Below are 18,375 nucleotides of genomic sequence, written 5' to 3' on the forward strand. Positions count from 1 at the left end.
CTGAAAGAGGTCTTAAAATACAGATTCCTGGAGGTTTGGTGCTAAATTTTGGACCGGTATTTGGAAAACCATACAGGAGTGTTACAGGGTTCACTCACCCCCTGTCCCCACACCCTGAAGCCTTATCGACCTCCTACATGGTCAGCCCCGACTTAGCACCACCTGGGAGAACTCACTGTCCTGGTCCTTCCCTCCTGTGTCCCAAGTAGCAGGTATAGGGCCCGGCACAGTGTGGGCCCTCTGACAATACAGTACTGGTGGGACAGCTGTTTGTGTAAAGCTTGCCTTTTTTAGCTCCTGTTTCCTGCCTGAAGACATGTCTCTTCTCCAGACGTACACCACATTCCAGGGACACAGCACTTACCCACCCACAAGCAATTCTTCTAGCTGAGTTTATAAATCACGACCTAATAATCACCAACTCATACAACCCTTGGGAAGTGATGGAGGGCACGTTTATTTCAGGCTCTGCTACTCATTTGGCTCATGATATAACTTCTCTTAACCTCAGGAACCTCATCTGTAAAGTAGGAATGATGAGCAAAACTGCCTCGTTGGATAGTTGAGATGAATTGAAACTGGGTATAAAAACTGGGCTTTACAAGTTGGCTATACAAACACTGTTTGTTGTTCAATTGTCATGACGGCTAAAAAACACATGAGAACGGTCAGTGTTTATTGGGCACCACTAGGCACTAAGGATTCAATGAAAGAAAAGACAGGCCCATTCCCTAGATGGCAATCCAAATCACAGTCCATTTAGAATGCCATAAACCAGAAGGCTATTCAGTGATGAAATACTTTTTTCCAAGCCCTGTTATCTATGGGATTGTCAGCATATTAGCAGAATCTTGGCACCTCCTTGCCCACCAAAATATTTCTTGATTAGTTTTGCTTCTGAAACTCTGGAATATCACATTAAATCAGGATATCCCAGGTACACTCAAACCAATCTGTCAGCTCTGGTTCTCAAGGAGGATACACCCACTTCATTCCTTCTGGCTCCAACTACCACTTAGCCACATCTGAAGCTGGCAAAGCCACCTGGGAGAACTGTTCCTCCTCCCAGATACCACTCAGCCTGATAAAGCCAACTGTACCTCTTTCCTCCTTGCCTGTCCTCCTCTTTATAGTTCCAATTATGAAACAAAAACTCCATTGTATATGGATGAATACCAACAGATATGGCTGTGTGTATGTGGAAAGTGGAGGATTGTCTACACTAGCAACAATATACTGGAGCTGCTTTATTACACAAATACCCTTGAACTACACAACAACCCCCCCCCCCCGACACAGGCAAAATATGAGGAAACAAAGATGAAGACTCTGTTGGGATTTGTTTACTATCTCAGAGGCAGGAAGGGTTGGAACAGAAACTGGAGCTCAAGTCCAATGACATTTCTACTACTAATCTTGTGGCTAAGTGCTGTTCACCCTTGACCATTTCCAGGCCAGCTTATGGGAAGGAGGTAACAACAGGAGCCTGTCTGGTTGGGCAGTTGGCCTAGTGTTAAAAATTTACCATGGGTAAGAATCTGTATAGAGATGTGTAGAGATTATCAGAAACAATTCTAGGAAGGGAATCTCCAAAGTTTCTTTAAAAATGTGGATGTGTAAAGAGTGAGAGGTGGGGATGGATAGGGGTGGGGGGAACAGTGGGATCGTGTGTTTACTAATTTTCCTCTGTCAGTACTATTTAAAACTTTTACCAAGATCTTGTATCACTTCTATGATTTTTTTAAAATGTAAACATCCAGGAAAGAAAACAGTATTTGTATATGTAGTTATAAGGATGTGTTATCTCATCAACTGGAAGCTAAATTTGTTTTTCCTGTGAACAAATGGTAGATAATGAAAACTAAAGACTCGGGTCCAGTAAGTGGTTGTTATGAGAATTCCCATTCCTAGCAGGGGGGCCATATGACTCATGCAGGCACAGGAGGCTATTTTCTCTTATAGTCTAACATAGCAGCCAGAATGAGCCTTTTAAACCATAAATCAGATCATGCTGCTTGCCTGATATAAATGAAACCCTTCGGTGACTTCCCATTACAACCAGAGCAAATCCAAGCCCCTTACCCTGGCCTCTGAGGCCTTCCATACCCTTCACCTTGCCTAGCTTGCTAACCTCATGTTATTCGTTGAGTTGTTTGTACCTAAAATTGATATGTTAAAGTCCTAAACCCCAGAACCTCAGAATGTGGCCTTATTTGGAAATGGGGTTGTTGCAGATGTAATTAGCTGAATTAGTATGAGGGGGTAACTGGAGTAGGGTGGGGTCTCATCCCATATGACACATGCCCAGAAGGAAAGAAGGAAAGAAGGAAAACTTTAGAGACAAGCACACATATGGGGAGAGTACCATGGGAAGATGAAGGCAGAGATCAGGGTGATACTTCTAGAAGGCACCTCAAAGATCTCCAGAAGATCACCAGAAGCTAGGAGAGAGGAATGAACAGATTCTTTCTCACAGCCTCGGAAGGAGCCTCTCCTGCCAACACCTTGACCTCAGACTTCTGGCCTGCAGAACTGAGACAGTGCATTTCTGCTATGCCCCCTGGTTTGTGGTACTACTTCATTATGGCAGTCCTAGCAAATTAATCCACCCCATCTCTTAGCATGTATCCCCTATTCTCACTTGCTCCTAGCACACTGTCTTCTTCTACTTTTTTTCTTTTTCCAACTTGTTACACACCCAGTTTATTCCTGCCTCAGGATCTTTGCATGGGCTGTTTAATTTCTCTCAAATGTATGTCCCTCAGACTTTCATATAACTAGCTCCTCATTATTCAGTTTAAATATCCTCTGTTACAGAGGCCTTCCCTGACTTCCCAGTCATTCTCAGTTGCTTCGTGTTCTTTTTTCTCCTCTGGACTCATCATAATATGATGTTTTCTTGTTTCTTTGTTTGTAGTATATTCCCCCAATTAGAATGTAAGTGCCATAGGGAGTTTGTTCACCATTGTATCCCTGGCTTCTACCTAGACATACCTGGCACACATAGGCACTCAAGTATTTGTTCAATGAATGAAAGAATGAACGAGTGGGAAGAGTTCTTTACTGATAGATTCATTCATTAAACATCTGTTGAAGCTCTGCTACTCGGCAGCCACTGTGATAGAACTCAAGGCACAAAGTCAAGTAAGATACGGTCCCTGCTCTTAGACTTTCTGAAAGTCTGTGCATTTGGAGTCTGACAAGTCTAAGTTCATGTCCTTGCTCTGTCGCTTACCAGCTGTGTGATCCTGATCAAGATCCTGGTACAGATCTCTGTACCTCAGTAATCTCTCCAGCCAAATGCAGATAATATGAATACCTGACCCAGAAAGTTGTGGTAATGAATTAAATGAGATAAATAATGTGTGTAAAAAGCTAAGCAAGGTCTGATGCTCAGTAGCTACTTTAAAGATGGCATTCTACCTCTAATTAGAAAACCGAGGTTGGCCCGCTTCCAGCTATTTCCCTCCCTCTTGGGGAAATTAGCAGTTCCCCAGGACAGTAGTAGAAATACTCCAGCATAAAGGGAGCCCCTGGGCAGCCTCAGTGCTTCTCTCAGGGATCTCTGAGGAGACATTCAGGTGGAGGAACCACACATTGGAAGTAAACACCCAACTATTTCTCTTTGTGTCTCATACGTGAGGTGAGGTCATTCATTCATTCATTTGTTCATTCATTCATTTATTTAGCAACTACTTATTGAACATCGATTCTGTTTCAGGCACTGTGCTGGGTGCTATAGATAGAGTACAAACAACATAGATATGGTTTTTGTCTTTACAGGGCTTAGAGTCTGGTAGAGGTGTTTCTGTTTTGTTTTCTAGGTACTCTTTCATCAAATATTTATGGGGCCTGGCAGTTTTTCTCTATCTAGCGGGGAATGGTGGCCATGGTCACTATTTGCTGGACCACTACCAGCTGTTCCCCCAGATGAATGAGTGGTAATGGATCTGGGGCAGGGGCAGGCAATGGTTCTTGTCCTTGGAAACCCTCTGAAAATTATCTTTAGATAAAGCTCCACATATTGAGAGTGCTCGCTCTGTTTCATGCACTAGACTCCTTGTGTCCCATCTATTATTTCATTTAATCCCCATGACAACCGTGAGAAACACTGTTATTAACATCTGTTTTAAAGATTTTATTTATTTGACAGAGAGAGAGTGTGCATGAGCTGGGCAGGGAGGGGCAGTGGGAGAAGGAGAAGCAGACTTTCTGCTGAGCAGGGACCACCCCACCATCAAGACCTGAACCAAAGGCAAATGCTTAATGGACTGAGCCCCCCAGGTGCCCCTAAAATCTTTTATGTCAGATGAGGAAAGGGAAGCTCATGCTGCTGAGAAGGGGAAGTGACTTGCCATAGGTTACATGGAGGGGAAGTGGTAGAGGTGGCATCCAAGTCCAGGTCTATTATGACTTCTGAGCCTCTTTCTACGATACCACAATCCTTCAATTTTTCCAAAGGATATTTTGGCTAAGAAAACACTGCATAAGGCTGACTTCTGGAAGCTAGGAGATCCCTTGAAAGAAATAGTAAGAGTCAACTCCATAGACAAAAGTCCCCAAGTTTCCATATCTTCTTCTATTTGTTATCTATTCCTGCATAACACCATTACCACAAACTTAGCAGCTTAAGACAAACACATACTTATTATATCACAGTTTCTGTGGCTCAGGGGTCTTGACACAATTCATCTGGGTTCTCTGTAAAGCCTGCCGTCAAGATGTGGATCAGGCTTGGATCTCATCTGAGACTCAACTGGGAAGGATCAAGCTCACATGGTTGTTGGTAGCATTCAATTCCTTGTGCACTGCCAGACCGAAGCCCTTGGTTCCTAGCTTGCTGACAACAAGAAGGCCCTCTTGTTTCCTTGCTGTGTTAGGGTTCTCCAGAGAAACAGAAGCAATAGAGTGTGTGTGTGTGTGTGTGTATGCACGTGTACACACATGCGCATGTGCATGGGTGGTAGGAGTGAGATGTTTTAAGGAATAGGCTCATGAACTTATGGAGGTGACAGGTCCAAAATTTGCATGGTGGACTGCCTGCAGACCCAAGGAAGAGCCAATGTTGTAGTTTGAGTCTGACGGCTGTCTGTGGGCAGAATTCCCTCTTGCTTGGAGGAAGTCAGTCTTTGGTTTTAGTCAGGCCTTCAACTGATTAGATGAATCTTCAGTGGATTTGACTGGGACTCAGCCCAGCAGAAAAAAGACACACCCACAGATCTGTTGGAGATAAGCCCTTCTCTATCTCTGACTGGTTAGATACACAGCCTTAAGCTTGTAAAGGCCCTGTTGTTTGAGAGGTTCCATGAGGCACACCCTTAAATCTCTTAAAAGGGCCTTTTGTGTGACCAAATACACTCTGATGCTTCGATCTTTCTGAGGATGTAACAAAAGGTTGTATAGTCACTCCCTCAGCTTTTTTCCATGTCATCCTTTCCTAACAGTGTTTGGAAACCATTTCTTTATTTTAGCATCTTCCACCATCTGGAGAGGCTGAGAGTCATCAAGCCACGGGTCCTTTTTGATTTGACAGTTCTTCCCTCAATTTATCTTCCTCCTTTCACATTCTATTCTAAAGAACAAAAAGAAACCAGGCCATGCCCGCACCATTTTGCTTAGAAGTCTTGTTGAGTAAATAAGCAAGTTCATCACCTATGTGTTCTATTTTCCACATGACTTCAGGCAACAATTTCAATACATTTGTTTTCTGCTACTTTATTTATTTATTTTTAAAATAATTTTATTTTTTATAAACATAATATATTATTAGCCCCAGGGGTACAGGTCTGTGAATCGCCAGGTTTACACACTTCACAGCACTCACCATAGCACACACCCTCCCCAATGTCCATAACCCCACCCCCCTCTCCCTACCTACCCCCCACCCCTCCCAACCCTCAGTTTGTTTTGTGAGATTAAGAGTCTCTTATGGTTTGTCTCCCTTCCAATCCCATCTTGTTTCATTTATTCTTTTCCTTGTTTTCTGCTACTTTAAAGAGATTCCCCCACAGCCCCGTGCCTGCCGCATAGTAAGTGCTTGATAAATTTGACTATTGCTATTACTACTTACACGCGAGGAAAAATAACACCTAACTTCCAAAGTTGTTCTGAGATTTCATGAGAGTATGTGTGAAACTGTTTGGCATAGAGTAGGTGCGTAGATCCCTTCCCTTTACTTCTGTTATAGAATAAACATTTGTGTCCTCCTAAAATTCATATGTTGAAGCTTTAACCTTTAGTGCAGCTGTAATTGGAGTAAGGAGGTAACTAAGGTTCAATAATGTTGTAAAGGTGGGGTTCTGAACCAATAGTGTCCCTTTAAAAAGATGCTGGTTGGGATGCCTGGGTGGCTCAGTTGATGAAGTACCTGCCTTCAGCTTCGGTCAGGATCCCAGGGTCCTGGGATGGAGTCCCACATCAGGCTCCTCCTCACCCAGCAGGGAACCTGCTTCTCCCTCTGCCTGCTGCTCCCTCTGCTTGTGTGCTCGCTCTCTCTCTCTCTCTGACAAATAAATAAATAAAATCCTAAAAAAAAAAGGCAGAAAGAAGATTGCCATGGGAAGACAGAAGCAGGTAAGGGAGTCATACTGTCACAAGCCAAGGAATGCTGAGGCCCCCAGAAGCTAAAAGAGGCAAGAAAAGATTATCCTCTAGAGGTTGTGGAGGGAGCTTTCTTGGTGGACTTCTAGCCTCCAGAATTGTGAAAAAAATAAATTTCTGTTGTTTTAAGCTAAGAAGAAGAGGAAAGAAGAGCAGGAGGAGGAGGAAGGGGAGGAGGGAGAGAAGAAGAGGAAGAAGAGACACCAGAGAGCTCACTCTCTCTTCTTTATTGTGTGCATTCACTGAGGAAAGGCTATCCATGTGAGGACATAATGAGAAGGCAACAGTCTACAAGCCAGGAAGGGAGCTCTCATAAAAATTTGAGCACATTGGCACCCTGATCCCATATTTACAGCTTCCAGAACTGTGAGAAAATGAATTTCTGGCATTTAAGCCACCCCTCTGTGGTATTTTAGTATGGTGGACCAAGCCGACTGATACCCCTTCCTTGGGTGAAGCCATTAGAATTCAGAGATCAGAATGCACTTCCCTCAGTTCCCTAACTATTCAAAGGATGACATTGGGACATGTGAAAAGCAACAATCTGCTTTTTAAATTCTATTGTTTTATTTTTTCTGATTATAAAATATAGGATCACTCTAAAAAAATAAGAAAATGCAGAAAATCACAGTGGAGAAAGTAAAACTCTCTACAATTCCTTCACTCACAGATACCACTGTTCAGGTTTTGGTGAACATATTTTTGTTATTTTTCTATATATGACAGTTTGTACATACACACACACATATGCATAGAATTAGAGTGATGCTAATCCATAGTGCCTTATATTCTTCTTTCCCCCCCCTCCCGTTTAATATTTATTGGAGCAGATGGCTTTCCACAGATGTCTTTTCCTCCAGAATGATTTCTCTCCTGGGCTTTTGACTTCCTGTTCTCCAGTCTATTCCAACCCAGATTTGGCCTGTTTCAGGCCCTGGCTCCAAGCCTAAAGGAGCTTTGCCCCTGTGGACTTGCCTCGGGCCATGTGACTGCTCAGTAACTCTGTTTTCACCTGCAACCTAGCTGGGGAAAGATGACAGGAAATGGCGGCTCTGGGGAACAGGTAAAAGGAGCAAACCAGAATCTGGGACTCCCTTAAGTCACATATTCCAGGCTTGCTTTACTAAAGCACAGCAATTAGAGCCAAAGCAACAGGCTAAGATTATGGCCAAAGGAGTAAGGGAATGCAAATGGGCACTGGGTTGACAGAGAACAATCCAAGGTTAATAATGATCCAGTGATAAATGCCAAAAGTGAGGCACCAAATTATACCCCAGCTGTGATTACAACTTTGGCCAAACATGCATGAGTTACACAAAGGTGGGACTGTAGTTCTCCACCTTGAAGCTGGTTTCGTTAGCATTCCATTGTGTTTTCTGTTTCATTCATTCTTTGAAAGAATGACTTTTGAAAAGGAACTGCTTTTAAATATAGCTTGCTTTTCATATTAAGAATGATAGCAAGTATGATTACAAAATAGGACATTTAAAGCAAATGATGAGATTAAAGCCTCAACTGGTGGAGATACATTTTGAGCCTGCTTTTTGAGCCTGAGATACCCTGGAAGGAATTGAGAATGGGAGTAGTTCAAAACATGACTGGTAGGGGAGTGATGCATGGGCAAAAAGTAGAAATTAGCAAGTCATAGAAACAGCACAAATGGCCAATAAATACTGGAAAAAGCCACTCGATCTTGCTCACAGTGAAAGAAATGTAAATTAAGATTTATATCAAAGATTGAGGTTTTAGGTTGGAAAGAGTACAAGGAAAGGGACACCCCCAGACACTCTAGGTTGATGCAACATTTATAGAGGCCCACTGGGCACAATCTTGCCAAGTGGGAAGTGCATTTACCCATTGTCCTTCGTATTCCTCTTCTGGGAAACACTGCTACAGAAATACAATTGTGCAAAACTTTATGTAAAGGTGTATTTATCTCAGCATTGTCTCTATCATGGAGAAATAGAGTCTAACTATCTACCAATATAGAAATGATTAATGAATTATGGTACAGCCATATACTGAAAAGAACAAGGTAGATTGGTATGGGCTGGTATGGAAGAATAGTTGTTGCATGTAACTAAACAAAAAAAGCAAGTTGCAGAAGATTAAGTACAATATAATCCCACTTCATGGAAAACAAAACCAACAAACAAAAACCTAGATTCGTATATAGTGATGTGAGTATCTGGTATTTTAATAGCTGGCACTAGAATTCTCTTAGGGAGGGGAAAGAATGCAATTTTTAAGGAAAATAACTTGGTAAGCCTCCTGCAATGTGGAAATTGAGATCCTGGGGCATTGGGCAAGATCATAAGAAGACAGTGGAAATTTTCTACTAGGAAGATGGACAAAGGATTTTAAGGACAAGGGCATCAGATATTCAGTCAAGTTTTGTTTTTGTTTTTGTATTGCTGTAGTATCAATTCTGTCCATTGCTTCAAGCTTTTCAGTAAAGTCTGCTACACACACAAATGTCTTTTGTGAATAGTTTTGGTGGAAATTAAGAGACTGATCCCACATAGTGGTTCCTTCAGAGAAAGTAGAAAAGTTCAGCCAAAAGAGGTAAAATATAAGAGGGATACAGAATAACTCAGCAATAGCAGATTCTTCAAGCAAAAGTGAGCAAGTGACATTGAGAATATGGACACCTCGGAGAGAACATTGAACTTCCCAGCTGTGGGATGGGGGAAATTTGTCAACTGACATATGGAATTTAAGCCTGTGGTTTCTGGAGTCAGACACTGGGTTAAAAAAAGTCACTCCAATACTTACTATGTGTACCTGGGCAAGTCAGTTAAACATTCTGTGGCTCAGCTTCCTTATCTGTTAAATGGGATGATGACAGTACCTGTCTCATAGGTTTGTTGCAAGACTATACATTATTTTGAAGGTTTAATGAGATCCTATCTGGAAAGCACTTTGCTTCAGTCCTGAAACAAAGTAAGTGCTCCATGAAAGTTTATGTTAACTATTGTCATCACCATCTACTTGGATTACAAAAGTAATAGATGTATTTACTGAATATATAACTACCATGTTTCCTCAATTCGAATTATTTGTTATTCTTTCAAATTTCTGAAATTGAGACTCATCATATCATTATTTTAGATTTACACTTAAGTTCATTTTTCTCCCCTCTTGGGAATATTTCAAAGAGTATCTGACTCCCCAAACGATGCTGTAGTTCAGTGCTTCTCAGACTTTAATATAGGGACCTTGTTAAAATGCAGATTCTGCCTCAGCTGGTGTGGGGTAGAGCCTGAGATTCTGCAGTTCTAATGGGCTCTAGGTAATGCCAGTGCTGCTGGTCCTTAGACCACACTCTAAATAGCAAGGGTCTACATCTCGAATTATAACCCATCAGAGCCCAGAGATGCTGCAGGTTGGAATGGGAGCCATATTGGAATCAGACGTACGAAGCAGCCTTCTTGAAGTAGCAAACTTCTGGTCCCACAGGCATGGGACTGAGGTTTTGGAACAGTCCTGAAATCTGTAGGTGAAAAATAAAATCTGAGGAGAATAGTGAGTGTTCCTAAATTAGCATCTTTGGTAACATGTAATTGTTGCGCTGGCCATTCTGAATCCAAACTATTTTGATGTCAGAAATTCTGGAGGAGAGACCCCAAAACCTTGGCCTTGTTGGTTTTCCCTCCAGTGAAAGCTTACTAACTGGAGTCTTCAGCAGTCACCTCACACATACGCAGTATGCTCTCAGTCTCAGGTCTCCACCTAGAGTAAAACCAGCCCCTCCAACTAACACTATCGATTTAACAAAGTAGTTTTCCCTTCTCCCTTTTCCCATACCTTAAATAGTCAGGCATCATGACCTGGATAGTCTTAAATTTTTTTTTAGTTCTTTTAATTTATTAAGATCACTTAATGTACCTACCCTCTTAAGAAATTTTTAAGCGTTGTTGACTGTAAGTAAAATGTTGTGTAGCAGATCTCTAGAGCTTATTCATCTTACTTAACTGAAGATCTATGCCCATTGATTAGTAACTCTTCACTTCCTCCATCCCCCAGCCCCTGCAAACCACCATTTACCTCTTTGATTCTATGAATTTGACAATTTAAATACCTTCTTTAAGTTGAATGATGTATTTGCCTTTCTGTGACCGGTTTCTTAGCATAATGTCCTCAAGGTTCATCCACGTAGTTGCATATTTTAGAGTTTTCTTCTCTTTTTAAGACTGAATAGTATTCTATTGTATGCATATACTGCATTTTCTTTGTCCATCCATATCAATTCACAACATTTCTGCCATGTGGTTTCTCCAGTGTTAGTATATCCATTACCTCTCTCCTGGGCTGCCACGGCTTCCTACTGCTCCCACCAACTCCCTGGTTTCCCCATCCCAAACTGTTCTACTCACTCTTTACATGATTTTTGCCTAAAATATTTCCATTTTACTCACCATTGCAATATATTTCCTCAGTCATTCCTTCCCCATCTACTGCACAGATCATCCACTTTTACTCAGCGCTCATCATTGTGCTTCTGGACACATCATCCCCATTCCAGAACCCAAGCTTTGATTCATTCTGTACTTCCCACTCACAGTACCCTCCCTCTTCCAGGAAAGATTTCAGGAATAGCTAAGAATAACTACCATTTATTGACGACTTACTTGATGCCCAAATCTGTGCTAAGCAGTTTATGTAGATTATTATTCATTACGGTATCTCTATAAGCTACATATTTTACAATTATTCCTATTTGATGTGAGGAAACTAATTTATCCCAGTGTGTCTGTTTCTAGACATGTAGACTCTACCTCTGTCTTTTCTTATGGACTCCCCCTGCCATTTCTATTTAAATACCATCCCACTACTTTCAAAGATATAGGAAGTAAATTAACTATTTATTTAGTTAAGAATAATGTGCATTTACATACATGGTCTCAGGGTCCTGGGATCAAGCCCCATGTCGGGCTCTCTGCCCAGGGTGCCTGGGTGGCCCACTGAGTTAAAGCCTCTGCCTTCAGCTCAGGTCATGATCCCAGGGTTCTGGGATTGAGTCCCATATCAGGCTCTCTGCTCAGCAGGGAGCCTGCTTCCCTTCTTCTCTCTCTGCCTGCCTCTCTGCTTACTTGTGATCTCTGTCAAATAAATAAATAAAATCTTTAAAAAATGTATAAATGTATATATAAAATATATATTTAATAATATAAAATGTAAATATATAAATATATAAAATATAATAACTATATTATTTAGTTAGAATCTTACTGCATTTTAATTTAATAAACTCATTATTTATAGCTTGCATGTTTGTTGTAGGGAAATGATGTCTTTAAAGCTTTTGAAAGACTTTTAAGCCATTTTGTTCATAGATTGTTTGGACATTTTCTCTGCTGTCTTTATTATTGTTGCGGTGCTCAGTCTTTTTTACTATTGAGGAGCTTCTTTCTGGATATGGTAAAACTGAACCTCAGCTATGCCCCTATGACAAATATTTCAATCCCAAAGAAGAGACATCAGAATGAGGGCCTGATGTCTTTGCAATTAGCAGAGTGAAACTCTTGGGCACACAGCAGTGTCTCTGCAGCTCTGGGGAAGAATGTGGGACTAATGGGATTGAGGTTGGGGAATGACCAACTGGGACTGATTGGGTTTCCTTTTTTACTCTCTATATTTCTATATTGTTTGGTTCTTCTTTTTACAATGAATGCTTTTAAAAATACATGACAATAGGGGCTCCTGGAGGCTCAGTGGGTCAAGCCTCTGCCTTTGGCTCAGGTCATGGTCTCAGGGTCCTGGGATCAAGCCCCACGTCGGGCTCTCTGCTCAGCAGGGTCCTGCTTCCCTCTCCCTCTCTGCCTGCCTCTCTGCCTACGTGTGATCTCTGTCTGTCAAATAAATAAATAAAATCTTTAAAAAATGAATGATAATAGACAAGGAGTAAGTTTAGAGAGAGACTTCAGAAGAATCATAATGATCCAAAGCTAGTTATCTCTGGCAATAATCAGGTGATGTGATTTGTTACCTATCAGAATGGCAAAAACAATTTAAAGTTTGATAATGCTCATGGATAGCAAGCATAAAGAGAAATAGATGCTATACTCTACTGTTGGTGGGAGAATGAGTGCCTGATGTCCTCTGATGTGGGAAACTGCACAGGGTCTTTGGAAGAAATTTTGCAGTGTGCATCAGCATTTACATACATGAATCTTTGACCCAACAATACTACTGCTAGGAATTTACCATATGCACATATACTCAAAAGCATGTCATGATGTAAGTATTCAAGGATGTTTACTTCAGAGTTTGTTCATAATGGTAAAAACTAAATGTACATCATTAACGATTGGTTATATAGACTGTGGTTCATCTATTAATATAAAGAACAGTAATCAGAGAAAGAGAAAGAGGAAGATGATGATGGAGTACGAGGACCCTAGGCGCATCTCGTCCCACAAACACAACTAGATCATCATCAATACCCCAGAAATCAACTTGAAGAATGACAGGACAAATTCTACAACTAAAGGGAGAAAAGAGGCCACACCAAAGAAGGTAAGACATGTGGAGACATGGTTAAAGGGAGAAGTGGATTGTGGGTGCTGCAGGGGAGGGGGATATGGTCACAGAGAAGGGCAACAGAGGAGCACATAGAAGAAAGCACAAAGAAAGCACAGAAAACATTTCTCTAAAGCCACTGGCTTGGAAAACAAGAGGGACTGAATTTTGAGAGCTTGCTACCAGTGGGGCTTAAGGTCTGGAGTTTTAAAAGTCAGAGGGCTTGGCTGGGATAGAGCCCCAAGGTCACTGCACTGCTCCTGGAGAGAAGGCAGGTGAACATCCTGGGAGCAGACAGCTTGGAAACAGTGATCTGAGGAACAAGTGAGGCACACAGTGGGGGAGATTATTTGCTCTTGTCAGAGTGCAGTCTCTGAGAGGCAGTGTTAACAGAGAAACCTCTGGGAACAAAGAAGCTGGCTGATCCCATTTTCCTCCCCCACACCTCAGCATAAATACAGAGCTACTTGCAGGAAATAGCACAGCAATAATACTGGCTACCTAACTTACTTACACCAAGCCCCACCCCCCTGTACTGGTGGGGATCACCCTTTTCAGTCAAGCTTGTCTCAAACCAGTATAGTGGGCCCCTCCTCCAGGAAACCAGCAGAAATCCTTTTTCACACCATGTCTCCATCTCTGGACCAGAGAGTGGTTCTGCAGTGGTCTGCGGGGCCTCAGTTTTGGTGGAAGTGGTGTCAGTCTCATTTTGCAAGCAGACCAGAGCACACCTAGTTAAAACAAACCACATTCAGGCCAGGGACCAAACACTGCCCAAAACAGGAAAGGAGAGTCTCTGAAGATGACTAGTCTGAAGGACAGAGAAGCCAGAAAACAACAGCAGAGCTCATGCAGCACACACCAGAGACATTCCCTGAAGTGCCAGATGCCAGACCCCAGAGCCCCATGGGCTCTTATTCTTCAGGTCATTACTTTCAGGAGTAGGAGACATAACTGGCTTTTATAACACATAGGAGGAGGCAGGGACTTAGACCAAATACAAAGACAGAGGTATTAATCCCCAAAGAAAGAACAAGATAAAGCCATGGCCAGAGATCTAAGCAAAACAGATATAAGTAACATGCCTGATGGAAAATTAAAACCAACAATCATCAAGATACTCACTAGGCTTAAGAAAAGAATAGAAAATGTCAGTGAGACCCTTACCACTAAGATAAAAGAGTTAAAAAAGAACCAGAGAAGGATGAAGGATACAATAAACAAGCCTGGAAATGGGCATGATATGATGAATAGCAGGCTGTAAGAAGGGAGGAGTGAATTAGAGACCTTGGGGACAAATTAATGGGAAAAAAATGAAGTTGAACAAAAGAGAGACATAATTATGCAACACGAGAATAGACTTAGGGAACTAAGGGACTCTATCAGACATAATAACATTTGTATTATAGGAGTCCCAGGAGGAGAAGAGAGAGAAAAGGGGACAGAAAATATATTTGGATAAATAATAGCTGAAAACATCCCTAATCTTGGGACAAAAACAGGCATCCAGATCCGGGAGGCACAGAGAACTCCCATCAAAATCAACAAAAACAGGCCAACATCAGTACCTATTGTAATTAAATTTGCAAAATATAATGATAAAGAAAAATACTTAAAGGCAGCAAGATGAAAGAAGTCCTTAACTTACAAGGGAAGACCTAGAAGGTCAGCTGGACATTTCTCAACAGAAACTTGGCGTGCCAGAAGAGAGTGACATGATATATTCAAAGTGCTGAATGAAAAAATCTGTAGCCAAGAATACTCTATACAGCAAGGCTATCATTCAGAATAGAAGGACAGATAAAGAGTTTCCCAAAAAAACAAAAACTAAAGGAGTTCATGACCACTAAACCGGCCTACAAGAAATATTAAGGGAACTCTTTGAACGCAAAGGAGAGACCAAAAGTGACAAAACCAAGAAAAGATCTGAGAGACTCTCCAGAAACAATGAAAAACAAGGACTAAAATGACAATAAATACATATCTATCAATAATTACTTTGAATGTAAATGGACTAAACCCACCAATCAAAAGACATAAGATATCAGAATGGATAAAAAATAAGACCCATCTATATGCAGCCTATAAGAGACTCATTTTAGACATAAAGATACCTGCAGATTGGAGATGGAGGAACATTTATCATGCAAATGTCTGTCAAAATAAAGCTGTAATAGCAGTACTTAGACAAACTAGACCTTAAAACAAAGACTGTAACAAGAGACAAAGACAGGCACTATATAATCATAAAGGGAACAATCCAACAAGAAGATGTAACAACTGTAAATATTTATGTACCTGACATGGGAGCACCCAAATATATAAAACAGTTAATAACAAACATAAAGGAACTAATTGGGGGGAGGAGTCAAGATGGCAGAGAAGTAGCAGGCTGAGACTACTTCAGGTAGCAGGAGATTAGCTAGATAGCTTATCTAAAGATTGCAAACACCTACAAATCCAATGGGAGATCGAAGAGTAGAAGAACAGCAATTCTAGAAACAGAGAATCAACCACTTTCTGAAAGGTAGGACTGGTGGAGAAGTGAATCCAAAGTGACGGGAAGATAGACCGCGGGTGGGGGCGGGGGGCTCCCGGCAAGCGGCGGAGCAACGGAGCACAAAATCGGGACTTTTTAAAGTCTGTTCCGCTGACGGACATCGCTGCAGAGGCTAAACCAGGGTGGCGCCCACACAGGGTCAGCTTGGCCTCAGGTCCCGCAGGGTCACAGAAGGATCGGGGGTGTCTGAGTGTTGCAGAGCTTGCAGGTATTAGAACAGGGAAGCCGGCTACAGAGACAGAGCCGAGGAGTGAGCTCCCAGCTCGGGGTTACCTTGAACCGGTCGCAGGCTCAGTGAGCTTGGAGCGTGGCCGGAGGCCAGGGAGATGGGAGTAATTGGGCGCTATTCTCTGAGGGCACACTGAGGAGTGGAGTCCTGAGCTCTCGGCTCCTCCGGGCTGGAGACCGGGAGGCTGCCATTTTCATTCCCGTCTTCCGGAACTCTACGGAAAGCGCTCAGGGAACAAAAGCTCCTGAAAGCAAACCCGAGGGGATTACTCAGCCCAGCCCCTGGTAAGGGCGGTGCAATTCCGCCTGGGGCAAAGACACTTGAGAATCACTACAACAGGCCCCTCCCCCAGAAGATCAACAAGAAATCCAGCCAGGACCAAGTTCACCTACCAAGGAGTGCAGGTTCAGTATCAAGGAATTCCAGAGGAGGAGAAAGCAAAGCACGGAACTCATGGCTTTCTCCCCATGATTCTTTAGTCTTGTAGTTAATTTATTTTTTTTTCTTTTCCAATTTTTTTTCTTCTTCTGCTAATTTTTTTAACTTTTACCCTTTTCTTTTTTAACTTTTTTTAACTAGTTTATCTAATATATATATTTTTTTCTTTTTTATATTTTTTCTTTATTCATTTTCTTTTTTTAAATTGTTTCTCTTTTTTTTCTGAACCTCTTTTTATTCCCTTTCTCCCCCCCCACGATTTGGGATCTCTTCTGATTTGGTTAAAGCATATTTTCCTGGGGTCTTTGCCACCCTTTTAGTATTTTACTTGCTCCTTCATATACTCTTATCTGGACAAAATGACAAGGCGGAAAATTTCACCACAAAAAAAAAAGAACAAGAGGCAGTACCGAAGGCTAGGGACCTAATCAAAGGAACTAATTGATAACAACACAAGAAAACTAGGGGACTTTAACACCCAACGTACATCAATGGACAGATCATCTAAACAGAAAATAAACAAAGAAACAATAGCTTTCAATAATACATTGGAACAGATGGACTTAACATATACATTCAGAACATTCCATCATGAAACAGCAGAATACACATTCTTTTCAGGTGCACATGGTACATCCTCCAGAATAGATTACATATTCAGCCACAAATCAGGCCTCAACAAAACCAAAAAAATAGAAGTCATACCATGCACCTTTTCTGACCACAATCTATGAAACGAGAAGTCAAGCACAAGAAAAAGTTTGGAAAGACCACTAACACATGGAGGTTAAACAACATGCTACTAAACAATAAATAGGTCAACTGGGAATCAAAGAAGAAATTTTTAAAAATATAGAAACAAAAGAGAATGAAAACATAATGATCTAAAACCTTTGGGATGCAGCAAAAGTGGTTCTAAAAAGGAAGTATAGAGCAATACAGGTCTACTCAAGAAGCAAGAAAAATCTGAAATAAACATCCTAACCTTACACCTAAAGGAGCTAGAAGAAAATGAACAACAAATGAAGCCTAAAGCCAGCAGAAGGAAGGAAACAATAAAGATCAGAGAAGAAATAAATGATATTGAAACTAAGAAAACCACAATAGAACAGATCAATGAAACCAAGAGCTGGTTCCTTGAAAATGTTAATAAAGTTGATAAACCTCTAGCCAGACTTATCAAAAAGAAAAGAGAAAGGACCCCAATAAATAAAATCACAAATCAGAGAGGAGAAATAACAACCAACACCAGATACACAATTATAAGAGAACTTTTAAAAGATTTTTATTTATTTATTTGATAGAGCATGAGCAGAGGGAGAAGGAAAAGCAGACACCCTGCTAGGCAGGGAACCCAACACAGGGCTCAATCCCAGGACCTTAGGACCATAACCCAAGCTGAAGGCAGACAGTTAACTGACAGAGCCACCCAGGCACCCCTGGTTATAAGAGAATATTATGAAAAACTATATGCCAACAAACTGGACAACTTGGAAGAAAAGAATAAGGTCCTGAAAACATATAACCTGCCAATACTAAAAAGGAAGAAATAGAAAACTTGAGAAGACCATTGATCAGCAATGAAATTGAAGCAGTAATCAAAAAACTCCTAACAAACAAAAGTCCAGGACTAGATGGCTTCACAGGCGGATTCTACCAAACATTTAAGGAAGAGTTAATATCTATTTTTCTCAAACTACTCCAAAAAATAGAAAAGGAAAGAAATTTTCCAAATTCATTCTATAAGGCCAACATTAACCTGATACCAAAACCAAAGGAAGACTCCACTAAAAGAGAACTAAAAGCCAATATTCCTAATGAACATGGATGCAAAAATTCTCAATAAAATACTAGCAAACTGAATCCAACAATACATTAAAAAGTAATTCACTGGGACGCCTGGGTGGCTCAGTCAGTTAAGCAGCTGCCTTCGGCTCAGGTCATGATCCCGGGGTCCTGGATCGAGTCCCACCTCGGGCTCCTTTCTCAGTGGGGAGCCTGCTTCTCTCTCTCTCTGCCTCTGCCT

The 18,375-nt window shown here is 41.4% G+C and overlaps 1 long non-coding RNA gene across 1 annotated transcript; it reads left to right on the forward strand.

The window, feature by feature from the left end:
• Window positions 1-5,111: 5,111 nt before the first annotated feature.
• On the forward strand, window positions 5,112-14,674 carry LOC116582127. Its single transcript, XR_004282390.1, has 3 exons — window positions 5,112-5,121; window positions 11,866-11,872; window positions 14,592-14,674. It is a non-coding gene; the product is annotated as an uncharacterized LOC116582127 (long non-coding RNA).
• Window positions 14,675-18,375: the final 3,701 nt, after the last annotated feature.

This window comes from Mustela erminea, chromosome X (assembly GCF_009829155.1).
Source record: "Mustela erminea isolate mMusErm1 chromosome X, mMusErm1.Pri, whole genome shotgun sequence".
NCBI lineage: Eukaryota > Metazoa > Chordata > Mammalia > Carnivora > Mustelidae > Mustela > Mustela erminea.